The sequence below is a fragment of the Chiroxiphia lanceolata genome, chromosome 2 (genome assembly GCF_009829145.1).
Source record: "Chiroxiphia lanceolata isolate bChiLan1 chromosome 2, bChiLan1.pri, whole genome shotgun sequence".
NCBI classification, from domain to species: Eukaryota; Metazoa; Chordata; class Aves; order Passeriformes; family Pipridae; genus Chiroxiphia; species Chiroxiphia lanceolata.
The window spans coordinates 76599756-76607348 of record NC_045638.1 but is presented as its reverse complement, the minus strand read 5'-3'; positions in this window follow the sequence as shown (position 1 = coordinate 76607348).

Here is a 7593-nt window from a genome sequence, read left to right as displayed (position 1 = left end):
TAAAGAAATAAAACAGACCCTCACAAGGTCAAGAGGCCTAAACCCTCCTTACTATCCTAAGAATGAAATATAGTAGAACTTTAAATCTTTAGGCGCCTGTTTGTCCAAGAATACAGGAATTATGACTGGTTGTAGAGATAACCCTTTTAGCTTTAGCTGTAAGAAAACCCATATATTAAATACTTAGCAAAAACCTGTAGAATGTATATGTATATGATATAATTAATATGCATGAAGTAGCTAAGATAAATACTAAATGTACCCTGTAGTAAGGGTGTGCAGATTTGGGAAACTGGTCCCGTTTCTGTCACCCAGCCGCCTGCTTGCTTTTACCATATAATAAACTATTATTCAAAAACTTATAGAAACTCGAGACTTTGTTTATCACACTATGATTCAGGGTTCATCTCAGGTGTGATCGTGGCTGTGTGTTTCTGGATTTTTGTTGGTTCCTGAGTTTGCCTATGCTTCAGCAAAGAGATATCTGCGTGCAGCGTGTGCCGACCAGGCTGACTGGCCCCACAGACCAGACTTGGTATTATCACTCCCTAGTGCCATCTCACCGGTGGAAACATGGGGACTGTGTGCATCTAAGGCGGTGTACTGCATTCAGAGATAGAAACTTTGTTCCTGGTGCCCTACAAAAGTAACTGGTTCCGCTGTAACGTGATTTACTGTGTCTGTTCCAGGATGAGTGAAATCCCTGGGAATAACTCTAGACTAGTAGACCTATACCTCTTTTTTGACTTAGGAAAAATGTAGACAAAGAACTATTCGCAATACATTTGTAGAATTCTTTAAAACTCAGTCATTCAAAAGTTGTATCTAAAATATGAAACTATTTTGAAGTGTGCCTGAAAGGAACTAGCAATCCGAATATTTCTTATAGTTAGATATCTTATAGAATGGATGAAGGATAACTCAAAAGTACTAGCATAGCTTTTTTTTTTTTGCTGCTTTTCAAAAAAAAAAATTAATTTTGAGCTGAGAACAAATAAAAGAATTAGCACAACCATGACAAATGAGACACAGACATAGATCTCATATCTTCATCTGCTTTCAACTTGTTTTTGTTAAAGAGTTTCATTTCAGTGTGTCCTATCAGGCGGTTCCTTGTGCTGAGAAAATCGTAAGTTTGACTAGGTGATAAAAGTAGATAATGATAATAAGTAAAAATACAGAACATAATTTTTAAGTTGACAGCATCTGCAAGTTTCAGGGAGCTTAAAGGGCAATGTCATTGTACACTTAGACACTTCGCTGTATATCACTGTAACAAAATTATATTTCTGGATTTGCCTTATCAACAAAAGGAAAGAGAAAAAAATCTCATGACTTGAACTTAAAATCTGAAACTGCAAAAGTGATTCCTTATAAAATGCTGAGCAAGCATAATGTTAGGGGTTTTTTAATTGGAAGTATAGTGTGCCACTAGAGGTCCTTCATGGTCAGATTATGTTTTTCTCCACAGCGTTTTGGGATTCTTTACTATTTCGTTATCCATGCTACATGTGAGAATTACCATCTCTAAATAAATTTATTTTGCTTAATGTATTACATTCGTAGAATAATAGAGTGATTTTTCCTTGATTAAGGTTTTTCTGGGAGAATATCTAAAGGGTTTTCCAAATAGCATTTCTTTAATAAAAGCTTTTGTTTTATTAAGAAGTAAAATATTATTTATTTTTTAATTCAATAACTGCATGTTTTCACATTTTGTATTTTTCATTGTCTTATAATACCTCCTTAACATAACCACTTTTCTCTCTCAGAAAAATAAAGGAAGAAAACAAATGTCAAACTAATGAGTGAAATTAGGATAAGCAACTGGAACAATAAAACAATACGAAAGGTAGTTTTTCTCTGTTGCTTCATTATTTTCTTATTTTTCCTAGTTAGAAGTTGGTTAAAAATGTCTGAACCCCACTTGAAAAACCTATGCAGCCTTGGGACTGAGGTTAAACGTATCACTGCAGAACACAATGTCATTTATTGGGAAACCAATAATAAAGATTCGTAGTTCACTATTTGGAAACGATTAGGAACTAAGGGAAAGAAATACTTGCTGTTCCTGGGATGGCCATGAGCTGAAAAGTCCTAATAGCTGCACAAAGGGCAAATGGAATCACACAGTGTATCAGCTGGAATCAAGACAGAGATGTGTTAGACTATACAAAGTCCTGGGGAGACTTTTAATGAAAGATAGGATTTGTGCTGGTTACTTGTATTCAAGACAAATATGTAGAAAGATGCAAAAGGATCTGTAGAAGACCACGGGAGCTTGACTTATTAGTCTAGCAAAGGACATTAAGATGAGATAGGAATGCTGTCAAAAATGCAACTGAGAGCAAACCCTAGAAAGAAACTTTCTAAAGTAAAACACAATGTTAGTACCAGGACAAACATGCATATATGAAATATTACTAGGTTTAAGCTGAAAATGAGAAGAGTTCCTTACTAACATTTACAATACAGCTATGTCTATTAGGACCATCACAGCCTGGAACAGATTTTCCATAGAAATGGCAGGAATAAGAAATGAACTACCTGGCAGCAAGGCGTTAGCTCTGATAGCCAAAAGATTTCTTCCCATCCTGTTTCTGTAGGGAAAAAAAAAAAAAAAAGGATTTGCAGATGAAAGAAATCACCATTTAAAAATTAAAATATTCTAATATTCTCTAAAATTAGCCATTAAAAAAATTTAATCTGAGAAACATCACAGTAAGCTACCGAGTGCAAAACCCACCATATCCTGTGGTGCAGGGGTGGTTCTGCTGTCTCTACCAAGAATGAAATATGAAGAAGGATATGCTTTTACATTGTAATGTCAAAAAAGGTATTAACTAAGCAAAAGCAACTAAATGAGGAGGAGTGAGAATTTCAATATGTGATGAGTTCTATTTATTCGAAAATATCAAGAATAGAATTTAGGTACTTGATTGTCATTGAAAATCACCAGAACCAACAGAAATTGTAAGACAGAGTCATTTTGGGGGCAATCAGTACAAGGTCACATCAGTCTATGCATCTGTAATTCTAGTCTCACACACCATCTTCACTTCCTGTTCACCTGAGATGTGACCCTTTGCTTGAAACTGTACTCAGGAAAAAAAATGGCGGGGTTGTTGCAAATGTAGTATTTCCAAGGCCTAAGTAAACCTATGTGGGTGTTAATTTCAGTAATAACCAGCAAAATCTCAAAGGACACTGGCTTCACACCAAGTCCAAACATAGCTCCATCAAATTTTTAATCTTCCAGCACTGACAGCAACATAAATGATATTGAAACAGCTAGTGGAACAACTGGAGATTACAGCTTCGAACCATGAACTCAGTCTCAGAAAGGCAGACATAATAAAGCCCAAGGACCATCAAAGTTTAAATCTACTTAGGACATATTGAAAGCATGATTTTTTTCTTCAAAACTCTCTGTCCCTGAAATGAAGGAAACTCTTCTTCAACCGTCTGACAGACTTCTTTCTCTTCAGTGGTTTTATGGAATAGCATTTAACACCTCTGACTGTGCAGCTGCAGCCTACAATGACTCCTTTTTAACTAACATCTTCTGCTCTTTGAGCTAAACAGGAGAGTTTGGGGTTTTTTTTAGTTGATGACACTGATGACTATGAAAATAACATTTGAAAAGACCCAGCAAATTGCCTAGAGTTTTGTCTCTACAGATTGGAGTACAACCCTATCTGAAAACTAATTTAGGAATTATAATCTAATAAATATTCCCAAAGTTTGTGAAGACCTTGTGTTTTGTTTTGCAGGGAGAAACTCCGGGCAATACGAATTTGTGGGGATCACGTGGGTGTCCTTGGCTGCATTTCTATCGGACTGGGCAAAGCAGACAACCTGGTCATTCTGGCCTGCACTATAGGCCTGGAACCTGATAATCCGGTGTGTTGTGTTCACCACTTAGTTCAAGCCTTCAGCATGGGATCCCTGCCCTGCACTGGGATGGAGTGCTGCGCGTCATACTTATATGCAGACTAAGGTTGAGAAGAGATTAATCAGGTCCTGACAAAAACAGGTTTAAGGATAGGAAAGTATTTTACAGGCAAATGAGACCCCTGTCTTCACTCCCAACCTAATAGAAAAGTTGGGACAGTCTTTCCGTGTTTGTTTTTACACCTTATTGGTACTGTCACTTTTCCTTCACACCTTGGTGAAAAAGTTGTTGGTAAGAACATCTAGGGCAGCATTGTGATGATCCACCACAAACAAAATGTGGATTCCAGGCAGAAGAAATTTTTCAATTAAATCAGCTAGTATAATTTGAAGACAGTTTGGCCTGACACACAAGGAGTTCATCCAACTGAATTTGCAGTGTTGCAGACTTGGGCTGCATCAATGCAATATTATTAAGATAGGGAACTTCAGGTTTATGAAAAACTATTCATAGAATTGCAAAATAGCTTTAGTTGGAAGGATTTCTGGAGGCCATCTACCCTAAAGCCTTGCTTAAAGCAGGGTCAGTGTGAGCAGGTTGTTCAGGGTCATGTCCTGTTAAGCTTGAATATCCCCAAGGCTGAATATTTCACAGTTCTCTGGGTCCTTGTTCCAGTGTCTAAGTATCCTCGTGGTACAACAAACAAAAAAATATATAAATCCTTTTATCTAGTCAGAAATTCTTTTGTTGTAAATTGTGATTGTCGGCCTTTGTCCTTCTGCTGCATACTATCAGGAAGGTGAAAACTGCAAAAAAAAACCCCTTAGCCTTCTCTTCACCAGGTTCCCTCTGCTTCTCCTTGGATGTCATATTCTGCAGAGCCCTGACCATTTTTGTGAACTCTGTTGGACACCCTCCTGTGCCCTTTTCTTTCTTGTACTGGAGAACCCAAACCTGAACACAGCAATGGTTATTAAGGTGATCATGCAGGGTGATTTCAGCAGTTTTAACATTTATTGTCTCAGAAGCATGGTTTTTGACAGGTCCTTTCTGAAATCTTACATTCTTTTACTGATCTATTGATTCTTTTATTCTGTTATTTTTTGGTTCATATCTTGAAAGAAGTGTAGATATTTTTTAATTTTTTTTTAATAAAAATATGTCTTCCGACATTTTAAATCATACTTGGAGAAAAAGCATTCTGTAAAAGCATATTAGGTGTTACACAAGAAAAAACAGAAATCGAATATCAACTTTTATGTGGAACTAAGATCAAATTATTTTTTCTTCCTTTCCATTTTTGACAATCAAACAAAACACAAATAATACCAGACATTTGAATAAATAAAAATATTCTACATATAAAAAGATACTGTAGAAAAGAGATATCATAGGGTTATATAAATAATGCAGAGGTAAACAGCTTTAAATTCTTTTTTACTAAAATTCCTACATGTGGGAAAGCCATTTCATTGAAATTTCCTGCTTGAAGAAATTTTAGTTAAATAATATGCTCACGTTTCATATCAATTCCTTCTCAGAAAAAAATAATTACCTTTCCTCAAGGACAGAGTATTTCAGTATTAAGTATTTAAAGTTGGGGGGTTTTTAAATATGTCTGTTCTTTCATCCACGTTGGAGTTTAGGTTCTTTGTATTTTTATTCTGAACAGTTCCTAAACACTATCTTTGAGTGAGGAGAGAGGGGAAAATGCTTTGGTAAAGTAGAATAAAAGTTAAAGAGGTTAGGTGTCAACCAGACCTGTAGAACTGCATTCCACTCTCTGTTTTAATCTTGGCAAGGCACTAATAAGTAAATGATGCAAGCTGCACCTTGACTGTAGCATTACTTTAGTTGAACTTTCACCATGTGGGAAGTTACTGGAAGACATTTTGAACCTACGGTTTAACATACCTTTAAACAAAAATTTAGTTTTTCTCATCAATTAGCACGAAGTAAGCAATGTTTAATCATGTTTGTTTGTTTGTTTGTTTCAATATAATTGTTAAGAAAATACTAGTCTTCCTGACATTTGCAGAGCTGAGTTCCCAGGTTAGAGAAATGTTAAGTACCCAGTTAACTTCATGTATTGAAGTGCTTTCCTGAACATTTTTTACTAAGAAATGTAACCAGGTAGTTTTAGTCATTCCTATTCCTTTTCCTATTTCTGTTATGATTCCACTAGGACTAAAATTGATCACAGAATTCTCTTTCTCTGTTATATTGAAACAAAAGTTAATGATAGGGAATTATTCTTAGATTTCCATTGGGAGAGGGTTTACAAAAATATGTTTTTATCTGAAAGCTTAGCTGTTTCAAGGTAAAGTGTTCTCTACCTTTCAGATTTTTATAGCCTTTATAACAATGTAAGGTAGTGAAAAGTTTGCAAATTATAACACTCACCAGAATTTTATTTGGTCTTTTTCTTATGACTTTTCCTTAACTGGTTTTCAGTTCTAAAAGCTACAAGTTAGGTCTTCCCACAGGAAATACACAGGCAAAGAGTTGGTATCCCACACTGGATACCCATGTAACAGAGTACTATGATTGTTGCTTTGTGGTTCTGTTTGGGTATGATAAATGTTATATCCCAGAAAACTTGTATTACATCTGCGAAAGAAGAAAAAGAATATCTGTGCTGATTTACAGGAATCACTTGCATGATTTTATGACAAAGTCACTATTTTATGAAAGCTGTAATTTTTGTTGTGTGCCTCATTTCTTCTGTTTACATTTCTTTTCTGTGTGATATCTCTTTGACATACAAATTTTTCAGGTACTCCCCTCCACAGCAACCCCTTAGTCCACCACTGCCACTCAGCCCACTTATACCACAAAACCCCTTGTCACCATTGCCCAGCCTTCCAAGCCTGTGATATCAGCCATAACTTCACCAGGCACATCATGGCACCTCAGGCTACAGTGACCACTTTCAAGAACACCTTCTGATTCTATAAGTAGTACGGATCAATGGTTGTTCAATTGTCTCAGCATGTTAAGGATGAACTTCCATTATCTACATTGCATTAACAGTGAGCTAAAACTTTTTCAAATAGCTGATTATTTCTGCATTATGAAAAGATCATTGTGCTTCCTGGAGTTGTAAAAAGTACAATATCTTAGACAATGCATAGTTAAGAAAAAGAACCTCCTAAATTTGTAGTCAAATATGTACTTACTTGTGTTTTGACCCATCTGGAACTGTCACACCTTTCACACCTTTTCCCATTTTCCTACAAGTAAGTCAGAATTTTACTAAAAGAAAGAATGAGGCATTCTGCTATCTAGAAATGACAAACCAGATTTTTGAGTTTGACCAGAATAAATTCAGAGTGACTGCCATGACTGTATGTATACATCTGAACTCCAGCTTTGATCTAGCCACACTTTAGGACCATCATGAAGGCTTGAACAGTCCCCTGAGTCAGAGGATCACAGGTGTGGGAACAGTGACTTTCCATTTGTGGACACTGGAATTGTGAGGGACCAGCTCTATCAGGTGAATGTTCACAAGTCCATGAAGAGATTCATCCCAGAGTTCTGAAGGAGCTAGTGGATGTTATGGCAGGAGCCCACTTGTTCATCTACCAAAGGTCTTGAGAGTCAGGGGAGGTCCCTTCTGACTGGATATTACTTGCATCTACAAAAAAGTACATGAAGGGAGATCCAGAGAACTACAGACCTGGTAGTCTAACCTC